Consider the following 13280-nt stretch of genomic DNA (forward strand, 5'->3'; position numbering starts at 1 on the left):
CTCCGCAGTCTGTAGGGCCGTAGGGAGACCCGGGCAGAGGGAGGAGACGACAGGACTTAGAGAAACAATCCACAACGACCAGGATCGCGGTGTTACCCTGTGAGAGTGGAAGATCGGTCAGAAAATCCACCGACAGGTGCGACCAAGGCCGTTGTGGAACGGGTAAGGGGTGTAGCTTACCTCTGGGCAGGTGCCTAGGAGCCTTACACTGGGCGCACACCGAGCAGGAGGAAACATAAACCCTCACGTCCTTAGCCAAGGTAGGCCACCAGTACCTCCCGCTCAAACAGCGCACTGTCCAACCGATCCCAAGATGACCAGAGGGGGGTGACGTGTGGGCCCAATAGATCAACCGGTCACGAACAGCAGATGGGACATACAGACGCCAGCAGGACACTGGATGGGAGCGGGCTCTGCACGTAACGCCTGCTCAATGTCCGTGTCCTGCTCCCACACTACCGGCGCCACCAGGCAGGGAGTATGGAAGTGGGATCCATGGGCCGCTCCTCTGTGTCATACAGCTGAGACAATGCGTCTGCCTTCACGTTCTGTGAGCCTGGTCTGTAGGAAAGGGTAAACACAACACGGGTGAAAAACGTGGCCCACCTTGCCTGGCGAGGGTCCAGTCTCCTCGCCAACCGGATGTACTCCAGATTACGGTGGTCAGTCCAGATGAGAAAAGGGTCTCTAGCCCCCTCAAGCCAATGTCTCCACGCCTTCAAGGCCTTGACGACAGCCAACAGCTCCCGGTCCCCCACGTCATAGTTTCGCTCCGCCGGGCTGAGCTTCTTCGAGAAGAAGGCACAGGGGCGGAGCTTCGGTGGCATACTCGAGTGTTGAGAGAGCACAGCTCCTATCCCAGCCTCTGACGCGTCCACCTCCACTATGAACGCCAAAGAGGGATCCGGATGGGCCAGCACGGGAGCCCAAGTAAACAGAGCCCTCAGTTGACTAAAAGCCCTGTCTGCCTCAGCTGACCACTGCAAGCGTACCGAGCCCCCCTTCAGCAGTGGGGTAATGGGAGCCGCTACCTGACCAAAACCCCGGATAAACCTCCGGTAGTAGTTGGCAAACCCTAAGAACCGCTGCACCTCCTTTACCGTGGTGGGAGTCGGCCAATTACGCACGGCTGAAATGCGGTCACTCTCCATCTCCACCCCTGAGGTGGAAATGCGATACCCTAGGAGGATACCCTAGGAAGAACAGGCATTTCTCAGCCTTGACGTACAGGTCATGCTCCAACAGGCGACCAAGCACCCTGCGCACCAAGGACACATGCTTGGCACGTGTAGCGGAGTATATCAAAATGTCATCAATATTCACCACTACACCCTGCCTGTGCAGGTCCCTGAAAATCTCATCTACAAAGGCTTGGAAGACTGATGGCGCATTCATCAACCCGTATGGCATGACGAGGTACTCATAGTGCCCTGAGGTGGTACTGAAAGCCGTCTTCCACTCGTCTTCCTCCCGGATACGCACCAGGTTGTTAACACTCCTGAGATCTAGTTTGGTGAAGAAGTGCGCCCCGTGCATTGACTCAATCGCTGTGGCTATGAGCGGTAGCAGGTAACTATACCTCACAGTTGTCTGGTTCAGACCCCGATAGACAATACACGGGCGCAGACCTCCCTCCTTCACAAAAAAGAAACTTGAGGAGGCGGGTGAAGTGGAGGACCGAATGTACCCCTGACGCAGGGATTCAGAGACATATGTTTTCATAGCCTCCGTCTCCGCCTGTGAGAGGGGATACACGTGACTCCTGGGAAGTGCAGAGTCTACCAGGAGATTTATCGCACAATCGCCCCGCCAATGGGGTGGTAATTGAGTCGCCTTCTTTTTGGAGAAGGCGAGAGCCAAATCGGCATATACAGGGGGAATGCACACTGTGGAGACCTGGTCCGGACTCTCCACCGTAGTTGCACCAATGGAAACCCCTAAACACCTCCCCGAGCACTCTCGCGACCACCCCATGAGAGCCCTCTGTGGCCAAGAAACAGTGGAGTTATGACAAGCTAACCAGGGTAGGCCTAGCACCACGGGAAACGCAGGAGAGTCAATAAGGAAGAGACCAATTCTCTCCTTGTGACCCCCCTGCGTCACCATGCTCAGAGGAGCAGTGACCTCCCTAATCAACCCTGACCCTAATGGTCGACTATCTAAGGTGTGAATGGGGAAGGGCACAGCCACGGGAACAATGGGGATCACTAAACTATGGGCGAACGCTCTATCAATAAAATTCCCAGCCGCGCCTGAATCGACAAGCGTCTTATGCTGGGAATGTGGGGAAAACTCAGGGAAAGTGACATACACAAACATATGTGCAACAGAGGGCTCTGGGTGAGAATGGTGCCGCCTCACCTGGGTGACGCCAGAGCGCCCTGCCTGCTGCCTCGATACCTAGAGGAACCAACCCGGCACCGACTGGCAGTGTGACCTCTGCGGCCACCAGCTGGAACCCCCTCCGGTCTCCCTGCGCACCGCCCCTCCCAGCTCCATGGGTATCGGAGAGAGGGTGCATGGGGATGGAACCAACAGACCCCGATCTGAACGTCCACGGGTAGCCAGCAGGTTGTCCAGCCAGATGGACAAGTCCACCAGCTGGTCGAATGTGAGGGTGGTGTCTCTGCAGGCCAAATCCTGACGGACGTCCTCGCGCAGACTGCAGCAAAAATGGTCGATCAGGGCCCTGTCGTTCCATCCCGCGCCGGCAGCCAGGGTCCGAAACTCCAAGGCGAACTCCTCTGTGCTCCTCGTCCCCTGCCTCAGATGGAAGAGGCGCTCACCCGCCACCCACCCGGGCGGGTGGTCGAAGACTGCGGCGTTGGACCAATTTGAGGAGTTCACCCGCCGGGTGAACTCCAAGGCGAACTCCTCTGTGCTCCTCGTCCCCTGCCTCAGATGGAAGAGGCGCTCACCCGCCACCCACCCGGGCGGGTTGTCGAAGACTGCGGCGTTGGGACCAATTTGAGGAGTTCACCCGCCGGGTGAACTCCTCAAATTGGTCCAACGCCGCATCTCCCTCTCTCCACACGGCGTTGGGCCACTCCAGGGCTTTCCTGGTGAGGCACGAGACGAGGGCGGACACTCTCTCACGGCCCGAAGGAGCCGGGTGGATGGTTGCCAGGTACAAGTCCAGTTGTAATAGGAACCCCTGGCAGTTCGCAGTCCTCCCATTGTATTCCTGGGGCAGGGAGAGGCGAATCCCACTGGGACCAGGAGAAGGAGGAGTGCTTAGTGGAGACCCTGGTTGTGCTGGTGGAGGCGATGGGAGAACTACCTGTCTCTCCCAGTGGTCCATTGTCTGGACAACGCGGTCCATGGCAGTGCCAAGATGGTGGAGCAGTGCTGCGTGCTCCCGGACGCGCTCCTCCACCCCTATACCCGGGGTACCTGCTCCTGCTGACTCCATAGGTTTGGTCCAGAATTCTGTAACAGGGTGCATACTGGCGGCAGAGAAGTCAGGCGCAGAAGAGCAAAAACTGATCTACAACGGTGTCGTTTAATAAACATAAAAACCACCGTAAACAGAACAATCAATGAATGGGTCAAACAAAATCCGGTATCCACCAGCACAACGTACACAAGCACTACAAGAAAAATTCCGGATAAGGACATGGGGGGAACAGAGGGTTAAATACACAATATGTAATTGATGTAATTGAAACCAGGTGTGAGGGAAGACAAGACAAAACCAATGGAAAATGCAAGGTGGATCGGCGATGGCTAGAAGGCCGGTGACGTCGACCGCCGAACGCTGCCCGAACTAGGAGATGGACCGACTTCGGCGGAAGTCGTTCCATTCTTTTGGAACTTCTGTAAGTGTAATGTTTACTGTTCATTTTTATTGTTTATTTCACTTTTGTATATTATCTAATTCACTTACTTTAGCAATGTTAACATATGTTTCCCATGACAATAAAGCCCTTAAATTGAATTGCGTGTGAGAGACATGGTCCATTTAAAATGCATTACATTTTTGTGATTTGGCCGCAGCGGACACTCTTAGCCAGAACAACGTACAAAATAAGTGCTGAATAACTACCCACAAATGGTAATCTTTGGCAAACCAAGTAATCTGTACAAATTAATACTTTGTGCATTTTTATGTATGTAAAAGCTTTTGCCAATATGAAATGGGTCTGGGACTGAGGTGGGAACAGTTAGCTGAATCAGAAGTAATTGTGCCCTAGGTGGATGTTAGCTGCAGTAAATTTAGTGAGTCAAGACTTATTATACTTCAAAGCACCAGCGAGAGAGAGAAAGAGTTGACTACAAAAAATGGCACCAAAGTAGCTAGGCCTATAGTTATGTCACGTCCTGACCATAGAAATCTGTTATTTTCTATGGTAGAGTAGGTCAGGGCGTGACAGGGGGGGTTTCTAGTTTAGTTTTTCTATGTTGTTATGTTCTAGTTTTGTATTTCTATGTTGGGTTTTGTTTGGGATGATCTCCAATTAGAGGCAGCTGGTCATCGTTGTCTCTAATTGGAGATCATACTTAAGTAGGTGTTTTTCCCACCTGGGTTTGTGGGAGATTGTTTTTGAGTTAGTGTATGTTTCACCTCTGCGTCACGGTTGGTTGTTTCACAGTTTAATAATAAAATATGTGGAACGATAATCATGCTGCACTTTGGTCCGCTTCATCCTACGACAACAGTGACAGAATCTCCCACCACCAAAGGACCAAGCAGCGTGGAATGGACCAGTGGACTTGGGAGGAGATACTGGATGGGAAAGGACCCTGGAGGCAGGCTGGGGAGTATCGACTTCCTGAAGAGGAGATTGAGGCAGCGAAAGCGGAGCAGCGATATTACGAGGCACTATACCAACCACGAGGCAAGTGCGAGAGGCAGCCCCAAAAATCTTTTGGGGGGGGCACACGGGGAAATTAGCAGAGTCATGGTGGAGACCTGAGCCAACTCCCCGTGCTTACCGTGGGGAGCAAGTGACGAAGCAAGCACCGTGTTGTGCGGTGATGCGCACTATGTCGCCAGTGCGAATTCACAGCCCGGTGCGATCTGTGCCCGCGCCCCGCATTTGTCGAGCTAGGTTGAGCATTCAGCCAGGAAGGGTTGTGCCAGCTCAGCACTCCTGGTCTCCAGTTCGCCTTCTCGGTCCAGGATATCCTGCGACGGCTCTGCGCACTGTGTCGCCAGTGCGTATTCACAGCCCAGTGCGTCCTGTGCCAGCGCCCCGCGTTTGCCGGGCGAAAGTAAGCATCCAGCCAGAACGGGTTGTGCCAGCTCTACACTCGAGACCTCCAGTGCGCCTCCACGGCCCAGTATATCCTGTGCCTGCCCCACGTACCCGGCCTCCAGTGAGTCTATCCAGCCTGGTATGCCCTGTGCCTGCTCCTCGCACTTCCCTGAGGAGCGTGTCACCAGTCTGGCGCCACCTGTGCCAGCCCCACGCATCAGGCCTCCAGTGCGCATTCCCAGTCCGGAACCTCCGGCGGCGGCCCGCAGTCCGGAACCTCTGGTGATGATCCACGGTCCGGGTCCTTTGGCGACGATCCAGGGTCCGGTGACACAAAAGCAGAGGGATTAGCGGGCGGAGCGGGGGTTACGCCCCGAACTGGAGCCGCCTCCTCTGCTGGAGGATCCGCGGGATAAGAAGGTTCTCACTTAAGTAGGTGTTTATATTCTGAATGGAGTTGTTGTTGTTTGAACTTAAGTAGGTGTTTATCCCACCTGGGTTTGTGGGAGATTGTTTTTGAGTTAGTGTTAGTGTATGTTTCACCTCTGCGTCACGGTTTGTTGTTTTTGTTCTTTAGTTTATTTGTATGTATTGCATAGTTTCACAGTTTAATAATAAAATATGTGGAACGATAATCACGCTGCACTTTGGTCCGCTTCATCCTACGACAACCGTGACAAGTTATCTTAGGTTTGTGGCGTCTGTCTTCGGAGTCATTATTTAGTCAATAGTGCAAAATGTCATTATGCATCATGAAATGAATGAAATAAACATACCAACTGGTGGCTGTACTCTCAGTGCCTTCATAACAGCCTGCTGTATCCCTATCTAAGATGGCCTTTTGATAGCAGACTTGGAGCTTAGTCACACAAAACATTTCACAACGAGCAGAAGTCTTGTTTTGTTCTGATAGTTCATTTTCCAAGCTCGGGTTTAATAGTGTTATTTAATACGGCCTCGATCATCATCACGGCAACGTAGACATACTATAATAAAGGCACACAAACACACACACACAAACACACACACACAAACACAAAGGCCACCAGATGTTGTTTTCATAAAAAATCATTTGGCTGATAAAAGAATCTGAGTCACTTTTTGTTTGGTAGCCTTATCGTATTACATTAAGATGAAGCTAAACCACTAGGGGAAAACACTGTGTGTGTGTGTGTGTGTGTGTGTGTGTGTGTGTGTGTGTGTGTGCGCATGTCACCAAACCACTACAATCGAAACCCTGCTGTGTGTTCTGAAAGAGCACAACTTGAAAGTTCCAGTTGTGGTTAACAGAATTACAGCAGACTGCCGATCATAGAGATAGTATTTATCTCTAGGGAAATCTAAGTGAATTAAATAGTAATATAGTGGTAATTCTTGAGATCATTCATGTTTAATAATATGACCAACTCCTCTCAGGTATACCTAAATAACTAAAAATAATCAGGTCCTTGAAGTTGGAGACGCCCTTTCTAGACTCCCTAGACTTGACCTGTGTCTGTAACGGCCCTATGGGCCCTGGTCAAAAGTAGTGCACTACAGGTAACAGGGTGCTATTTGGTGAGTAGCCCAGGTCTAATGTTCTCTAGGTAGTAGCCCAGGTCTAATGTTCTCTAGGTAGTAGTCTAGGTCTAATGTTCTCTAGGTAGTAGCCCAGGGTCTAATGTTCTCTAGGTAGTAGTCCAGGGGTCTAATGTTCTCTAGGTAGTAGTCCAGGTCTAATGTTCTCTAGGTAGTAGTCCAGGGGTCTAATGTTCTCTAGGTAGTAGTCCAGGTCTAATGTTCTCTAGGTAGTAGTCCAGGTCTAACGTTCTCTAGGTAGTAGTCCAGGTCTAACGTTCTCTAGGTAGTAGTCCAGGTCTAACGTTCTCTAGGTAGTAGTCCAGGTCTAATGTTCTCTAGGTAGTAGTCCAGGTCTAACGTTCTCTAGGTAGTAGTCCAGGTCTAACGTTCTCTAGGTAGTAGTCCAGGTCTAACGTTCTCTAGGTAGTAGTCCAGGTCTAACGTTCTCTAGGTAGTAGTCCAGGTCTAATGTTCTCTAGGTAGTAGTCCAGGTCTAATGTTCTCTAGGTAGTAGTCCAGGGGTCTAATGTTCTCTAGGTAGTAGTCCAGGGGTCTAATGTTCTCTAGGTAGTAGTCCAGGGGTCTAATGTTCTCTAGGTAGTAGTCCAGGGGTCTAATGTTCTCTAGGTAGTAGTCCAGGTCTAATGTTCTCTAGGTAGTAGTCCAGGTCTAATGTTCTCTAGGTAGTAGTCCAGGTCTAATGTTCTCTAGGTAGTAGTCCAGGGGTCTAATGTTCTCTAGGTAGTAGTCCAGGTCTAATGTTCTCTAGGTAGTAGTCCAGGGGTCTAATGTACTCTAGGTAGTAGTCCAGGGGTCTAACGTACTCTAGGTAGTAGTCCAGGTCTAACGTTCTCTAGGTAGTAGTCCAGGTCTAACGTTCTCTAGGTAGTAGTCCAGGTCTAACGTTCTCTAGGTAGTAGTCCAGGGGTCTAATGTTCTCTAGGTAGTAGTCCAGGGGTCTAATGTTCTCTAGGTAGTAGTCCAGGTCTAATGTTCTCTAGGTAGTAGTCCAGGGGTCTAATGTACTCTAGGTAGTAGTCCAGGGGTCTAATGTACTCTAGGTAGTAGTCCAGGGGTCTAATGTACTCTAGGTAGTAGTCCAGGTCTAACGTTCTCTAGGTAGTAGTCCAGGTCTAATGTTCTCTAGGTAGTAGTCCAGGTCTAATGTTCTCTAGGTAGTAGTCCAGGTCTAACGTTCTCTAGGTAGTAGTCCAGGTCTAACGTTCTCTAGGTAGTAGTCCAGGTCTAACGTTCTCTAGGTAGTAGTCCAGGTCTAACGTTCTCTAGGTAGTAGTCCAGGTCTAATGTTCTCTAGGTAGTAGTCCAGGTCTAATGTTCTCTAGGTAGTAGTCCAGGTCTAATGTTCTCTAGGTAGTAGTCCAGGGGTCTAATGTTCTCTAGGTAGTAGTCCAGGGGTCTAATGTTCTCTAGGTAGTAGTCCAGGGGTCTAATGTTCTCTAGGTAGTAGTCCAGGTCTAATGTTCTCTAGGTAGTAGTCCAGTTCTAATGTTCTCTAGGTAGTAGTCCAGGTCTAATGTTCTCTAGGTAGTAGTCCAGGGGTCTAATGTTCTCTAGGTAGTAGTCCAGGTCTAATGTTCTCTAGGTAGTAGTCCAGGGGTCTAATGTACTCTAGGTAGTAGTCCAGGGGTCTAATGTTCTCTAGGTAGTAGTCCAGGTCTAATGTTCTCTAGGTAGTAGTCCAGTTCTAATGTTCTCTAGGTAGTAGTCCAGGTCTAATGTTCTCTAGGTAGTAGTCCAGGGGTCTAATGTTCTCTAGGTAGTAGTCCAGGGGTCTAATGTTCTCTAGGTAGTAGTCCAGGTCTAATGTTCTCTAGGTAGTAGTCCAGGGGTCTAATGTACTCTAGGTAGTAGTCCAGGGGTCTAATGTACTCTAGGTAGTAGTCCAGGGGTCTAATGTACTCTAGGTAATAGTCCAGGTCTAACGTTCTCTAGGTAGTAGTCCAGGTCTAATGTTCTCTAGGTAGTAGTCCAGGTCTAATGTTCTCTAGGTAGTAGTCCAGGTCTAATGTTCTCTAGGTAGTAGTCCAGGTCTAATGTTCTCTAGGTAGTAGTCCAGGGGTCTAATGTTCTCTAGGTAGTAGTCCAGGTCTAACGTTCTCTAGGTAGTAGTCCAGGTCTAACGTTCTCTAGGTAGTAGTCCAGGTCTAACGTTCTCTAGGTAGTAGTCCAGGGGTCTAATGTTCTCTAGGTAGTAGTCCAGGTCTAATGTTCTCTAGGTAGTAGTCCAGGTCTAATGTTCTCTAGGTAGTAGTCCAGGTCTAATGTTCTCTAGGTAGTAGTCCAGGGGTCTAATGTTCTCTAGGTAGTAGTCCAGGTCTAATGTTCTCTAGGTAGTAGTCCAGGTCTAATGTTCTCTAGGTAGTAGTCCAGGTCTAATGTTCTCTAGGTAGTAGTCCAGGTCTAATGTTCTCTAGGTAGTAGTCCAGGTCTAAATGTTCTCTAGGTAGTAGTCCAGGTCTGAATAAGGAAGTTGGCTGGGCAGGTCTCATCTTTCAGAGACTGAGGAGAACTGCCTGACCCAGCCAGTGTGTGTGTGTGTGTGTGTGTGTGTGTTAACCCAGCACACCAGGGGGTGTATTCTACTCAGTGAGATGAATAGTTCAAACTTCAAAATGTACATTGCAGATAGAAATGTACGTAGAAATGTAGTGACTAGAGCTGGCATGGTACCTGTTCCCTATTCTACATTCATGTTTGTTGAAGACATTTCTATCTGAGCGTTCTGTAATGTTTTCCCATTGCTGAACAGGCCCCATATGGTTCTTAGAAAGCATAGACCAAATACTAATTTAGGCACACACACCAGAGGAGGCTGGTGGGATGAGCTATAGGAGGACGGGCTCATTGTAATGGCTGGAATGGAATAAAAGGAACGGTATCAAACACATAGAAACCACATTTGACTCTGTTCCATTTATTCTGTAATTGGGGGATCTGAATCTCGATTGGCTTACTCCTTTGTCTGATCGTCTTAAATCAGCATGTATTGATCTGAACTTAGTCCAACTGATTTCTGAGCCCACTCGTTTCAATGTAAACAACTCTGATTGATTTCATACTTACAAATAACCCTCATAAATACTCAACTAGTGGTGTATTTGCTATGGACCTCAGTGATCACTGTCCCATAGTCTGTCAGAAACACAAAGTTGCCTAAAACTAAACCACACCTTATCACTAAGAAACACTTTAAACACTTCCATGAGCAAGGGTTCTGACATGACCTTCACCATTCTAACATGCTCTTGAACCCTTTTCTAGTATGTTTATCTCTGTATCTGATAAACATGCTCCTATGAAGAGATGAAGAATGAAAGATAGAGCCAACCCACGGTTCACACCTGAACATGCTGAGTTCATTCAGCAAAAGAACAGACCTTGGTCTGAAGCCAGACACACTGGTAGCTCTACTGACTGGCTCACCTTCAGACACTTACAATCAAATGTACTGCTTCCATAGAAAGGGCTAAGTCATTAGTTCCATTTCTGACCATGTGTGTGTGCTGTTTATCTGAGGCCGGAGAAAGGGGCTGAAGTGAAGCTGACGGCTGTGGTCTCCTCTTTCCTCTCTGTATTGGCAGAGCTGAGGAGACCCTGGCATGCTGTGAGGCGCTCTGTGTGTGTGTGTGTGTGTGTGTGTGTGTGTTTGTGTTTGAGGTGTTGGACGCTGGCTAGCTGTCTGAGCATTGTGCAACAAAAGGCCATTCTTACCAGAGGGAGGTAGGGAGAGAGGGATAGAGAGAGGGAGGGAGCCGAGGAGTCTCCAGGCCGGATTGAGGAGCTGCCGAGCCCCGCCAGACAGAGCCCTGGAAGAACAAGAAAACCAGAGGAGAAATATCAGATTCTATTATACACACTGGTGCCTGGGCTCATCAAGACTATATGTCTCTTAATCAATCATAACAGTGTTTACATTCAAATACGTACAAAGAGGTAGATGTTTGTGGTGCTATAATCCAAAACAATGTCCATGGATAGGCCTAATCCTCAACAAGGGATTAAAGCACATGCATAAACAAATACATGTACTACCAAGCAAATAGTTTTAGAACATTTTTCAAAAACAATACATTAGGGACAGCGAGGATGGAAAGGCTTTGGAAAGATCTCCATTTAAGGGAGGAAAGCATTGGCCGTTTTCATTGAACTCTACACTATCACACACAAAAATACACACAGTCTAATGAATTGGGCCGCTGCAAGTACTGACCCTTTAAACGTTCTACTGTTTGAGTACTGGCACCTTTTTTCATTCCACTTCAAGCACTGGCTAACAGTAACACGTATGAAGGCCCTGCAACTACGAGGCTTTAAAAAGACTATATGAAGACATATGTGCAGTGACACGCTGGATGTGTGGAGTAGGAGGGAGGAGCCAGGTGCAGAAGCAGAGGGTTGAAGCTCTCAGACATGCTTTACGACATCATTAACCTCTGGTGTTGAACATATATAATCAGAAATACTTCTGCAGAAAGAAAAGGAGGAGGAGGGGAGCAGACTAAAGGTCTTCATGGAACCACCTGTTCCTGAATACCCCGAAACCCGATTTCGGACCCAAGCGTGTTCTAAATAATGTCACGGTAGGGGTTGGATCTGGTATATTGTCACAGGACCTCAGGTATGTGTAATTTTAACTGACTTGTCCGGGAGGACCCGTACAGATCCTAATGTGACTGCTGCAGTAGAAAGAGAGAGAAATTGTATAATTTATGCTGCTACTCCGTGCTTTTCACGAGAGTGGAGCGTGTAGCTTGTTGATGACCAATCATAAGTCATCAAAGCGGCAATAAGCTACAGTCAGAGTCTCTGTGTGGCAAAAGTTAGGAGATATCTAATCAATGGAAAATGGAATTAAAATGATGGAATAACATTTAAAGGAGAAGGACAGGCTACAGCAACCAAGAGCCAACAGGTAGGCTGCTACTTAATATTCTGAATGGAGTTGTTGTTGTTTGTAACTGTGTAGGACGCGAAAGTGCATGCAGCCTCAATTAGCATAGCTAGCTAGCTTTTCCCGGTTTGATCCAGTCAAGACAGGTACTTTGTAATCATATTGGATGATAAATAACCTAGCTATGTCAGCTATTAGTCTACTATAGCGCGAGTCAGCATGGTTGGTTGCTGTCTCTCATCTCTCCCTCCCACCTCCCCATGTCACTCACAGTAGCCTAAACACACAGCACAACCCCTGCTAGAGTGTCCGGGTTAATAAAGTAGCTTAAAAATGTAGTTTTCTGCTGCTTCCCTCACTCAGATCGGACCGTGTCTGGATCCGACCAGGCCTATACAGAATGGGTCTAGTTGTCTTCTAGTCCGTTTAGAACGGGTCTCTATGTTTGAAAGTGATTATTTATGCATATTAGTTCCGGATGGTCCATTTCGGAATGGGTCCAACATCTTGGACTCGTGAAGTCCTCTAGATCAGATCCCACAACAACCTCTTCCCTTCTTCTTTCTTTTTCACTAGGGCCTGTCTGCCTCTCCCTCACTCTCTCTCCCACTATCCCTCCTTCCCTCACCTTCCCCTCTCTTTCTCTCTCTCCTCTCTCTCTTATGACTCAGTATTTCTCTGCAAGTCATGTCTGATCTAGGGCTGGGCGATATGGCCTAAAAATCATATCTCAATTTTTTCAAACTTCTGGAAGATTCACAATATATATGTAGATTTTCATAATGTTTTCTCTTTGTTGTACAATTAAAGGTCAAATACACTGCATTTCAAACAGTCAGTAATCATCAAATCAAACCAAATGTTATTAGTCACACGCGCCAAATACAACACTTACAGTGAAATGCTTACTTACGAGCCCCTAACCAACAATGCAGTTAAAAAAAATACGGATAAGAATAAGAAATAAAAGTAATAAGTAATTAAAGAGCAGCAGTAAAATAACAATCGCAAGACTATATACAGGGGGGTACCAGTACAGAGTCTATGTAGAGATGTGTCTGTTACTTGAACTCTGTGAAGCATTTATTTGGGCTGCAATTTCTGAGGCTGGTAACACTAATGAACTCATCCTCTGCAGCAGAGGTAACTCTGGGTCTTCCTTTCCTGTGGCGGTCCACATGAGAACGAGTTTCATCATAGCGCTTGATGGTTTTTGTGACTGCACTTGAAGAAACTAATCAAAGTTCTTGAAATGTTCCGGATTGACTGACCTTCATGTCTTAAAGTAATGATGGACTGACCTTTATCTTTGCGTATTATCTGTTCTTGCCAAAATATGGACATGGTCTTTTACCAAATATGGCTATCTTCTGTATACCAACCCTACCTTGTCACAACACAGCTAATTGACTCAAACGCATTTAGAAGGAAATAAATTCCACTATTTAACAAGGCACACCTGTTAATTGAAATGCATTCCAAGTGACTACCTCATGAAGCAGGTTGAGAGAATGCCAAGAGTGTGCAAAGCTGTCATCAAGGCAAAGGGTGGCTACTTTGAAGAATCTCAAACATAAAATATATTAATTTAACACTTTGTTGGTTACTAC

General features: G+C 47.8%; 1 protein-coding gene across 8 annotated transcripts in view; it reads right to left on the minus strand.

The window, feature by feature from the left end:
• Positions 1–13280, minus strand: part of LOC106588669 (thyroid hormone receptor beta) — a 138521-nt gene that overhangs the window by 65859 nt on the left and 59382 nt on the right. For 7 of the 8 annotated variants that reach the window (XM_014177882.2, XM_014177883.2, XM_014177887.2 and 4 more), the window contains exon 2: positions 10491–10585. The exons of the other annotated variant lie outside the window; for it this stretch is intronic. The gene's annotated coding sequence lies outside the window, so the exon portion shown is untranslated. The remainder of the gene's footprint in view (positions 1–10490; positions 10586–13280) is intronic. 8 annotated transcript variants of the gene reach the window in all.

This window comes from Salmo salar, chromosome ssa27 (assembly GCF_905237065.1).
Source record: "Salmo salar chromosome ssa27, Ssal_v3.1, whole genome shotgun sequence".
In the NCBI taxonomy this organism is placed as follows: domain Eukaryota; kingdom Metazoa; phylum Chordata; class Actinopteri; order Salmoniformes; family Salmonidae; genus Salmo; species Salmo salar.